The sequence below is a fragment of the Leptonychotes weddellii genome, chromosome 3 (assembly GCF_054177405.1).
Source record: "Leptonychotes weddellii isolate Sample4059 chromosome 3, ASM5417740v2, whole genome shotgun sequence".
Taxonomy (NCBI): Eukaryota; Metazoa; Chordata; class Mammalia; order Carnivora; family Phocidae; genus Leptonychotes; species Leptonychotes weddellii.
This window is the reverse complement of record NC_138371.1, coordinates 47,245,984-47,258,600: the sequence shown is the minus strand read 5'-3', so window position 1 is coordinate 47,258,600 and position 12,617 is coordinate 47,245,984. Positions and strand designations below refer to the sequence as shown.

Genomic DNA, 12,617 nt, shown 5'->3' with positions numbered 1-12,617 from the left:
TCATGATAAAACTTTAATGGATGAGGAGTTGCTTCTTATGGATGAGCAAAGAGTGATTTCCTGAGATGGAATCTACTGGTGAAGATGCTGTGAAGATTGTTGAAATGACGACAAAGGATTTAGAATATTATATAAACTCAGTTGATAAAGCAGCAGCAGGGTTTGAGAGGATTGACTCCAATTTTGATAGAAGCTGGGTACAATGCTATCAAACAGCATCAGATGCTACAGAGAAGTTGTTTGTGAAAGGAAGAGTCCATTGATGCAGCAAACTTTATTGTCTTATTTTAAGAAACTGCCACAGCCACTCTAACCTTCAGCAACCAGCACCCTGATCAGTCAGCAACTGTCAACACTGAGGCAAGACCCTCTACCAGCAAAAAGATAACTCTCTGAAAGCACAGATGATAGCATTTTTTTTAGCAATAAAGTATTTTTTAATTAAGACACATACATTTTTTTAGCCTAATGGTACTGCACACTTAGTAGACTACAGTATAGTGTAAATATAACTTTTACATCTAGTGGGAAACCAAAAAACTTATTTGACTCACTTTATGGCAATATGCACTATATTGCAGTAATCTGGACCTGAACTGGCAATATCTCTGAGGTGTGCCTATAAATGATACCATCATTCTCACAGCTGCCCAAAACAGAAACCTGGGATTCAACTTTGACTTACCACATTTACAATTAATTTGAATTCCTGAGCATGTCTCAAATATTCCTCAATTTTATTGGTTTTTCTTCATCCTCACTGGTGCTACTCAAATCTAGGCCACCCTAAATTCATATCTGGGTTCTGGAAGCAGCTTCTTACCTGGTCCTCTGCTTCTCTTCTTGGCCCATTCTGCACCCGTCAGCCAGAATGTACTTTCTCAGACAAATCTGTTCCTTGTGTTTTCACTTTAAAAACTTCTAAAAGCTCTATATTTTTCTTAGAATAAGCCCAAATTTCTACTCTTGGTTTCAGGATTTATCCTGTCCTTTCTTAGGCACCACTATACTACATTCCAATAGAGCAAAATCTCTTCCAGTTATTTAAATAGGACATGCCTTATCTATCAGTCTTACCTTTGAATCTACGCATTTTTTTGCCTTCTGGGTGCACCACTTGGCCGTTCTTCACCTGAGTGGTTCCAACCTTGCCTTCGGCCTCAGTGTCAGCGTCACTTTCTCGGAGCAGCCTTCTCTGGCAAGCCAAGCCTGGCTAATATGCACTTTTGCTCTCCTGTAGTATATTGTACTTCTCAACACAAACCGTGTTTTACCTGTGTACATGCCCCTCTAGACCGCGCTCAAGGACTGTGTCTTTGATTTTCATTGCTGCATCCCCAGCACCTAGCAGAGTCACAGGCATTTTTTATTGAGTAAATGAAATTGCCTTTGAGGACACAAACGTAGCATACAGAGTAGGAGTAAAGTATATAATTGACAAAGTTCAAAGAAATGGCATCATGGATGGCATTATAGTTCTGCCTGAACTTTTATGTTTATTCTGAGGGCAGTGGTAAGCCACAGGATATTCTTAAGTAACAGAGTGATAAGCAGAAGTGGTGATATAGAGTAGAGAGGTAAGATGGCAGAGGAGTAGGGGACCCTAATTTTGTCTGGTCCCAGGAATTCAGCTAGATAGCTATCAAATCATTCTGAACACCTGCAAACTCAACCAGAGATCTAAGAAAAGAATTGCTGCAATTCTACAAATAGAGAAGTAAGAACTTTCTTCAAGGTAGGAGATGCAAAGAAGTGAATCTGAAGCGATATATGGGAAGATAAACTACGGGGGGAGGGAGCCTCCGTCAGGCAGCTGTCAGAAAATGATAGAGCAGCGGAGCCCCAAATTGGAACTTTTAGAAGTCTGCTCCAGTGGGGGATGTCCCTGCCTGAAAAAGGCACTCAGGTGGTGAAGCGGAGCAGAATCCCAGGTGGGACAGCATGGTCTCAGGATCCCCAGGGTCACAAAAGGAAAGGGAGTGCAGAAGTGTGGCAGAGTTTCCAGGCATCAGAGCAGGGAAGCAGGCTGCAATCAGTGAGCTCAGGAGTGGGCTTTCAGCTCCGTGTTGCCATAAACCACGAACTTCGGGATGGAGGGGTGGCCGCTCTCTGAGCAGGGGGCCCAGTAAGCGGCAGAACCTCAGAGAGACCCTCCTCCTTCCACTGGGAGGAGCCATACAGGAGCTTTCCACAGGAGTCTGTAAAGTTTGGAGACTCCAAGCAGGGTCGTATGCCTGAGATAAAAATGCTGGATCACAGGCTGGGTGAACACAGTGCAGACAGAAACCAGGCAGACAGGAGTGACTGACTGCTTTTCTGTGAGGGCTCACTGAAGAGTGGGGGCATGAACTTTCAGCTCCAGGGCTGAAGATAGGGATGCCATCGTTTTCATCCCCCAAACTGGTGCTGAAAGCCTTCAGGAAACAAAAGCCACATACAGCAATCCAGAGCCGCTTAGACTGAGCCTGGCCCCCTGGCAAGGAGGGTGCAATTCTACACCCTGGACAAAGGGTCTGGGCAAAGACACCTGAGAATCAGTGCAACAGGCCTCTCCCCCAGAAGACCAGCAGGAATACCAAGTTTACCAGTCATACGGAACTGCAAAACTCCAGTGCTAGAGGAAAATAGTATGTAGAATTCGTGTTTTTTTCTCATGATTCTTTAGTCTTTCAGTTTAATTTTTTTCCCTTTCAGCTAATTTCTTTTTTTATCAACTCTTTTTTTAAGTCTTTTTTAATTTTCATTTTTAATTTACTTTATATATATATATATGTATTTTTCAGTTTTGGCTTCCTTTCATTGTATTCAATTTTATTTTTGTATATATATATGTTTCTCTTTCCAATTATGGGATCTAGTTTTTTCTAAGAAACAGACCAAAATACACCCAGGATCTAGTTTATTGCTCTGTTCTGTTCACCTTCTGTTTGATTTTCTTCTCTCTTTTTCTTTTCTTTTCTTTTTTCTTTTTTCTTTTTTTTTTTTTTGCTTTCTGATCCCTTCTGATTTGTTTAGTGTATATTTTTCTGGTGTTTTTGTTGCTATTTTTGTATTTTTTTCTCTCTTTCCTCTACTTGTCTCTGGACATAATGACAAGATGGAAGAACTCACCCCTTGTAACTGCAGTGTACAAGCGTGTGAAAACAGCTCAAAGAATGCCACTCCCAAGAGAAAAAGAGAACAAGAGGCAGTACTCACTGCCAGGGATTTAATCAATATGGATGTAAGTAAGATATCAGAACTAGAATTCAAAACAATGATTATAAAGATACTAGCTGGGCTTGAAAAAAGCAGAGAAGACACTAGAGAATCCCTTTCTGGAGAAATGAAAGAACTAAAATCTGATCAGGTCGAAGTCAAAAAGGTTATTATTGAGATGCAGTCAAAAATGGAGGCTCTAACAGCTAGGATAAATGAGGCAGAAGAGAGACCCAGTGATACAGAAGACAAAATGATGGAGAATAAAGCATCTGAGAAAAAGAGAGATAAACAACTACTGGATCACAAAGGGAGAATTCGAGAGATAAGTGATACCATAAAGTGAAACAATATTAGAATAATTAGGATCCCAGAAGAAGAGGAAAGGGGAGGGCAAAAGGTATATTGGAGCAAATTATAGTGGAGAACTTCCCTAATCTGGGGAAGGAAACAGGAATTCAAGTCCAGGAGACACAGAGAATGCCCCTCAAAATCAATAAAAATAAGTGAACACCTTGACATTTAATAGTGAAACTTGCAAATCTCAGAGAAAAAGAGATAATCCTGAAAGCAGCTTGAGACAAGAGGTCTGTAACCTACAAGAGTAGAAACATAAGACTGGCAGCAAACCTAGCCACAGAGACCTGGAAGGCCAGAAAGGACCGGCATGATATATTCTGGGTGCTGAATGAGAAAAATTTGCAACAACTTTATCCAGCAAGGCAGTCATTCACAATAGATGGAGAGATAAAGAGCTTCCAGGACAAACAGAAACTAAAAGAATTTGTGATCACTAAACCAGCCCTGCAAGAAATATTAAAGGGGATCCTTTAAGCAAAGAGAGAGTCCAAAAGTAACAAAGATCAGAAAAGAACAGAGACAACATACAGAAACAGTGACTTTATAGGTAATACAATGGCACTAGATTCATATCTTTCAATAATTACTCTGAATGCGAATAGGCTAAATGCTCCAATCAAAAGGCACAGAGTATCAGATTGGATCAAAAAAATAAGACCCATTGATATGCCATCTATAAGAGACTCATTTTAGACCCAAAGGCACCTCCAGATTGAAAGTGAGGAGGTGGAGAACTATTTATCATGCTAATGGACATCAAAAAGAAAGCTGGGGTAGCAATCCTTATATCAGACAAGTTAGATTTTAAACTGAAGACTGTAATAAGAGATGAAGAAGGGCACTATATCATAATTAAAGGGTCTATCCAACAAGAAGCTCTAAAAAATTGTAAGTATTTATGCCCCTAACTTGGGAGCAGCCAATTATATAAATCAATCAATAACCAAATTAAAGATACACATTGATAATAATACAATAATAGTAGGGGACTTTAACACTACACTCACAGCAATGGACAAATCATCTAAGCAGAAGATTATCAAGGAAACAAGGGCTTTGCATGACACACTGGACCACATGGACTTCTCAGATATATTCAGAGCATTTCATCCTAAAGCAACAGAATACACATTCTTCTCAAGCTCACATGGAACATTCTCCAGAATAGATCACATACTGGGTCACAAATCAGGTCTCAACTGGTACCAAAAGATTGGGATTATTCCCTACATATTTTCAGACCACAATGCTTTAAAACTTGAATCAATCACAAGAGAAAATTTGGAAGGAACACAAATACACAGAGGTTAAAGAGCATCCTACTAAAGAATGAATGGGTCAACCAGGAAGTTAAAGAAGATTTAAAAAAATCATGGAAACAAATGAAAATTAAAACACAACTGTTCAAAACCTTTGGGATGCAGTAAAGGCATTCCTAAGAGGGAAGTATATAGCACTACAAGTCTTTCTCAGGAAATAAGAAAGGTCTCAAATACACAACCTAACCCTACACCTAAAGGAGCTAGCTGGAGAAAGAACAACAAATAAAGCCTAAATCCATCAGGAGAAGAGAAATAATAAAGATTAGAGCAGAAATCAATGAAATAGAAACCAAAAGGACAGTAGAACAGATCAATTAAACTAGGAGCTGGTTCTTTGAAAGAATAAGATTGATAAACCCCTAGCCAGACTTACCAGAAAGAAAAGAGAAAGGAACCAAATAAAATCATAAAGAGGAGCAGAAATACAAACCAACACTGCAGAAATACAAACAATTGTAAGAACAAATTTATTTATATATGTATATATATACACTCACACACCATTATAAGAACATATTATGAGCAACTATATGCCAACAAATTAGGCAATCTGGAAAAAATGGATGCATTCCTAGAGACACATAAAGTACCAAAACTGAAACATTCAACAAATGGTGTTGGGAAAATTAGACAGCCGGACTATTTTCTTACACCGTACACAAAAATAAACTCAAAATGGATGAAAGACCTAAATGTGAGACAAGAATACATCAAAATCCTAGAGAACACAAGCAGCAGCAACCTCTGTGACTTCAGCCACAGCAACTTCTTACTAGACACATCTCCAAAGGCAAGGGAAACAAAAGCAAAAATGAACTATTGGGACTTCATCAAGATAAAAAGCTTTTGCACAGCAAAGGAAACAGTTGACAAAATCAAAAGACAACCTACAGAATGGGAGAAGATATTTGCAAATGTCTTATCAGATAAAGGGCTAGTATCCAAAATCTATACAGAACTCATCAAACTCAACAAATAATCCAGTCAAGAAATGGGCAGAAGACATGAACAGACATTTCTCCAAAGAAGACATACAAATGGCCAACAGACACATGAAAAAATGCTCCATGTCACTTGACATCAGGGAAATACAAATCAAAACCACAATGAGATACCACCTCACACCAGTCAGAATGGCTAAAATTAACAAGTCAGGAAACAACAGGTGTTGGCAAGGATGTGGAGAAAAAGGAACTGTCTTACACTGTTGGTGGGAATGCAAACTGGTACAGCCACTCTGGAAAACAGTATGGAGGTTCCTCAAAAAGTTAAAAATACAGCTACCCTAAATCCCAGCAATTGCACTACTAGGTATTTACCCCAAAGATACAAATGTAGTGACCCGAAGGGGCACCTGCACCCCAATGTTTCTAGCAGCAATGTCCACAATAGCTAAACTATGGAAAGAGCTGAGATGTCCATCAACAGATGAATGGATAAAGATGTGATATATATAAATACACACACACACACACATACATACATACAATGGAATATTATTCAGTCATCAAAAAAATGAAATCTTACCATTTGCAATGACGGGGATGGAATTAGAGGGTATTGTGGTAAGCAAAATAAGTCAATCAGAGAAAGAATTATCATATGATTTCACTCATATGTGGAATTTAAGAAATAAAATAAAGAATCATAGGGAAAGGGAGGGAAAAATAAAATAAGACAAAATCAGAGAGGGAGACAAACCATAAGAGACTCTTAATCTCAGGAAACAAAGTTTTGCTGGAGGGGAGATGGATGGGGGATGGGGTGACTGGGTGATGGGCATTAAAGAGGGCACGTGATGTAATAAGCACTGGGTGTTATATGCAACTGATGAATCACTGAATTCTACCACTGAAACTAGTAACACACTATGTGTTAATTAATTGAATTTAAATAAAATTAAATTTTAGAAAAAGAAGTTGTGTTATAGAGATAGTAATTTTCCTGCTATGTGTGGAATAAAGCAAAAGAGAAGAGAACTGGGAGTTAGGAAAACAATTCTGAAGACTGGACAAATTCCAGCAAAGTGACACTTTATAAGACTGCAGAACAGGATACAGCTATGGGAGCTGTTTGAAAATTATAAAGAGCAACCCCTGGACATTAAGGGCAAAGTGAAGGAAGAAGGAAAACATGACTATGATTTTGATCCTGGTAACTAAAGAAAATAGTTCTGTCATTTACCAGAATAGGGAAGTTGGAAAGGGGAATTTATTTGAGGGAGACATAAAGAGAATTAGAGACTGTGATAAGGTCATAACTCCTAAGTAGAAATGTTCTAAGAAATGGGATGTAGCGGGGCGCCTGGGTGGCTCAGTTGGTTAGGCGACTGCCTTCGGCTCAGGTCATGATCCTGGAGTCCCGGGATCGAGTCCCGCATCGGGCTCCCTGCTCGGCAGGGAGTCTGCTTCTCCCTCTGACCCTCCTCCCTCTCATGCTCTCTGTATCTCATTCTCTCTGTCTCAAATAAATAAAATCTTTAAAAAAAAAAAAAAGGAAATGGGATGTAGGACAGGACTGAAATATCTCTGTGGTTTCTTAAGGGACAAGGCTTTTCTTCTAGTCCCAAAACAAGAGAAGCACTTTAGGACCTAAGCTCTTTTTGTGAGCTGCTGCCTAAATTGTGAGTCCTAGAAAAGACTTTTACTGATGGGTGACAGAGGACAGAGAGGTATAAACTGCATCATGCTTGTGTGTCCCCTCTCTGATCAGAGGCATAGTTGAAGGACAGAGAAGAAAATTCCAAATCCTTGCTTTTACTGCTGTAAATCACCACTTACCTGAAACACAGGTTTTGGATTACTGCACTAGGTCTCAGCACACAGCCTTTAGTGGATGCTTGTTAAATAGTCAACAGGATGCTTGAAATGTGCAGGGAAGTGTTCTTTTAGTATTCAGATGTTGGGAGTCTGTGTACACATGTGTGATGCATACAACATAGCACTTTGTAAATGACCTCCATAGGCTCCACAGGATAAGAATGCAATCACCACCTGACCAAAGAATGCCCACTATACGTAAGGATATTTGGGTCATTTTTTTAGAACAAAGTAAAATGTATATTTACAAACCATAAAACAATTTTATTCTTTTTCCTCTCAGCCATTCAAAGCTGTATTGTGGGCCTGGCTCTTTCCCACCCCCTGAACTATCCGTGACTCTTTGGGTCTCTGTTATTTGGCAGGTGTTTAAAATGACTCTTTTCCCTTCTGGGTGTTTTTGTGGGCTCTTCTGAGTTTCCTTATCACTAGAGTAATCTCCTTTCTGTCTCCCAGTGTCTCCAGCTGGTCCCCTGGCATTTCTCGTCTGTCCCTGGTTATCTAGCAAGTCATCTCAAGACTCTTAGCTGAGGCCTCCTTGACCCTCCATCAGCCTTGTTGGGAAGAACCCAGAGAAAACCCCAGACAGCTCTTGTATGGGATCCCCATCTGGGCCTCTGTCTGTCAGCCATGCAATTACTTCCAAGAGCAGTGCTCTCCTCTGTCAGCCAGTCACCTGTTCTTGTGAGATCTCAGGCATGACTACAGTCCACCATGTCCCCATAGTTCCAGGAGATACATATGAAACTTTCTGTGTAGCTTCCCTGAAGCCTTCCTCACTTGACTTGAGGTAACAAGGGTATGCCTCTCAACCTCCTTCTCACGAGAAAGAATAACAAGTACTCTGACATCTCTTTCTAAAAGGAATCCTCCTGGAAACTCCATCTTCTCTCCTGAGCTTTCAAGCTTCCTTATAAGCTGGAATCAGGTGGTTAGCTCTGAGTAGCAAATCTAATTCAGCACAAGTCCAGCAGAAGTGGGTTAGCACCTCACAAGTGAGGTGGGAGTACACTTGTCACCTCTAGCTTAAGCCTCAGCTAAAACCCAAACAGGAAGAGCCCTATTTAACATCCTGTTACCATTGAGATGTACATATGTATTAAACACTTATCAAAATCATAAAAGTAGTATTTGACTGTAAGACAAATCCGGGTCAATGAGGCTCAGAGAAGGCTAATAAGGAAAACTATGACCAGTAGGATGACAAAGCTCAAGTGCATGGGACATATAAAACTCATCGAACTCCATCTGCAGTGTTGTTTCCATAACAACTATACTTTCAAACCCATACATTGCACTTCAAAGAGGAAAATAAACCATTCTCTCCATCTATGAAGCATAATTACAAGAGAAAGAAATGAGTCATATGATTGCATTGCAGAATATTTGCATGAGTGCTTTTGTAAAAAAAAACTAGAGAAATAATGACGGATGTTTAGTTCAATAAACGTGAAGTATGTTCCACAAAATTATTCAGATATTGAAATAGAAGACTACAAATTTCTCCTTCAGCTTTTCTGTGGCTTTCTTTATGTGCAAAAGGACCTACACTATGTGAGAAGAGGCCTGACCTTTTAAAACCTCATTTCAACCTGGACATATCACCTCACAGTGACTCATTTGCTCTCTGGAATGTTTTTAAGCTTCACAACAGTGTCATATGCACAGAACAAATTATTCCTGGAAAGCTGCATTGTTGTGGGTTGAAATGTGACTCCTCAAAACATATGGTGGAGTCCTATCCCCTAGCACCTGTGAATGTGACCCTATTTGGAAAAAAGGTCTTTACAAATGTAATTAAGTTATGATGTGGTCCTACTTGAATAAGGCAGGTCCTAATCCAATCTGAGTGAAGTCTTTATAAGAAGAGGAAAATGCCCTGTGAAGGCAGAGCCACACGGGGAGCCATATAGGGAGAATGCCCCGTGATGACAGAGGCAGAGATGGAAATGCTGCAGCTACAAGCCAAGGAGCACCAAGGATGGCCAGCCATCTCCAGGAGCTAGCAAGGGGCAAGGAAGGATTTTATCCTGAGAGGAACTGCTGACATCTTGATTTCAGATTTCTAGCCTCCGGAGCTGTGAGAGAATAAATTTCTATTGTTTCAAGGCATCCAGCTAGAGGTACTTTGTTAGAGCAGCCCTAGCAAATATACAGAAATTAAAATTTCAGTTGTGAATACAGAAACCGGAAGATAGTTTTCTTCTGAGATTCGGACCTCCACTAAGCAGTCACCTGATGGGGAAAGTTGCTTGGATTGATGGTCTTTTTCTGGAGGAGTGGCATTTCCAGTTTGGGTGCTGATATATAGAATACTGCTGGAAACAGTTGTTGCCATGATCAAGTTGCTCTTGTCTTTTCTGACTGGAGTATTGATCTAGATAGATCGCAAGCCCCATCGCTCTTTAGCAGTCCTAAAGGGAAACAATCTCATTTCTCAGAATGATGACTGCGCCTTGTAACATTATTTGTGGGGAGGTGTATTTCAAAATATTTGCTTTTTCTTATTGTTGGAAAAATTTCTTTGGGCAAATTCTGATGCAACATAAAAGTAATTTGGTTAAAATTTCATTCATTTTCATGGTTTGGCAATACACTCACAGCAATCACGTTTACCCAAAAGGTGTGTCAACTGAGTGATAACCAGGAATTCTGGGTATTGGTCTTACTACAAAAATGCACAAATTAAATAATAACTGTTCACATTAAAACATCTGTAATCATATTTTACATTGTGCTCTTAAAAAGGAGTCATTTATTTGTGTTTATTTCACAAAATTAAAAATCAAGGAGCCTTTCTTTATGAGATGATGGAAATATTCTAAAATCAGATTGTGGTCATGGTCTCACAACTCTGTAAGTTTATAAAAATCACTGAATTGTACACTTAAAATAAGAGAATTTTATGGTGCGCAAACTATATGTCAACAAAGCTGCTTAAAAAACAAAGATTCTACTCTCCTAGTAGGAAATAGCAGTTCTGTAGAAATCCTTGTAGTCAGGGTTTAGTACATGACAGTGTACATGACAACACATGATGATGGCGTTTACGTCACTCTGTAACAGTACAAGCAAAACAAAGATGCTTTGCACATGTGATTTTGTCTTACCCAAGGATGAACGTGGATAAACCAGGACTCTATTGGATGAAAGGAGTTCTGGAGACAATGGACCTCCAGAAGGTCAATAAGTGTTTCTCCTGCAGTAGCTCTAGAGCCTGGAATTAATCTTTAGAAGACCTTTCAAGGCATTATCTTTGCAAGAATTTGCACTGCCCCTAACTACACTCCCATCCCATACATACACACTGATCACTTGAGAAAGAGTTTAATCAAGCAAATGATACAATCTATTGAAACTGGTAAAGACATGTTTAGATCTACAAAGGGTTCAAATCTATGTCTCTGACCACAAACCAATTGGTCTGTTCCATGATAGGTCCATTCATCAATGTTGATAAGCTAAGTAAATGGATAGGGGAGAAGGAGGAAGTGAGGAAGACATTTTTTCACCAATTAAAAGACATCGCATATATTCAGGATGGAGGTGTCCTGCCTTCTTTGAAGAAATGGGGCTGATCAAGAAACTGCAAAAGTTTCACAAATGACTTCTCAAAAACATTGACACTGCTCTGGACATGCTTTTACTCAGGGATTTTTCTATTAAAAACAGGGCTCAAGCCACTAAAATTTCAGGAAATCTGAGTGTATTGGATAGTCTTGCTTCTCTAGGCCCATCCCATATGCATCTCCATTCTGCTCTGAGTGTTGAAAGACCAACTTTTATAGGTTGCATCAACTTACATCCCTTTCCTCTGGCTCTAGTTGGCCTTAGCCATTGGAAGGCCCTCAAAGGAGATTAGAAAGTACAGGGGAGAGAAGTTGGGGATTTTATTCAATGTCAGACCATGGGCTTTCAGGGGCGCCTTGCTGGCTCAGTCGGTGGAACATGTGACTCTTGATCTCAAGGCTGTAAGTTCGAGCCCCACATTGGGTATAAAGATTACTTAAAAATGAAATCTTTAAAAAAATTATCTTTCAAAGTTCAAAGGCAAGCTTAAGGGATATGGTTCAGGACAGAAAAAATATCTGCAATTTGGGAAATTCCTCTGTATATATCCACCGATTTTAATGATCCACCAGTTGGGAGGCCAACGCACTACACCTCCTTGGTGCATCGCAAGGCAGCCCAAAGCAAAGCTCTAAAAACAACCTCTGATCCAAATTTATTAGGAGGAAAGTATTGTCTGAAAAAGTAGAAGTGTATTTGCTCCATAAACTAGTAGTACCCAAGAGTTGCTGTCTAGGGATCTTGCTTTATTTTAAAAGAAGAAGAGATTTGTAGTTCCCATATCAAAGGTCAAACTGAGTTGAGCTGGGTGGCCTTTGTTTGTGTGGCAATTTCAGTGTTTGCACACTTCTCAAGTGCTTCAAAAGGGTCTTCCCCCAGTGCTGAACAGGCACTATTCATCTGCCTAACAAGCTGCTCTCCTTTCCCCTTTCCTCTCCCTCTACTTGAAAGATGATGTGAAGATAAACTGCACCCTATTAGGCCAAATATGAATAATCACATATTTTATATTAGAGAAGATTGAAAAATATACTTTGCTGTCTTTGCCTTCTTTATTTTTTGCATATTTTCAAATCCTCTTCTCAGAGAAACTGTCTTAGCACAAAATGATTTATTTTATGGCAAAGTTTTAGTGACTATGTAAAGCCTATAGATTATTCAAACACAATTTTTCAATAATGTTACATAGGAAAAGGGTAAAGCAGTTTCATAAAGCTTTCAAACATATAATAAGGAGCTCTCCGTTGAAGTATTAATAATTGAACTTATTATAATTTATTCTTCTTAAGATATAAGTTCTGATATTTTATCCTTTTTTCATTTTAAAGTTGGTACTTTTGAGGAAATT

General features: G+C 39.4%; 1 long non-coding RNA gene across 1 annotated transcript in view; it reads left to right on the top strand.

Annotated features, from left to right (window-relative positions):
- The window catches only part of LOC145720510 (uncharacterized), a 284,127-nt gene extending 272,457 nt beyond the window's left edge, over positions 1 to 11,670 (top strand). Inside the window, exon 8 of the long non-coding RNA XR_014143492.1 lies at positions 11,619 to 11,670. This is a non-coding gene — a long non-coding RNA (uncharacterized LOC145720510). The remainder of the gene's footprint in view (positions 1 to 11,618) is intronic.
- The last annotated feature ends 947 nt before the right edge of the window (positions 11,671 to 12,617 follow it).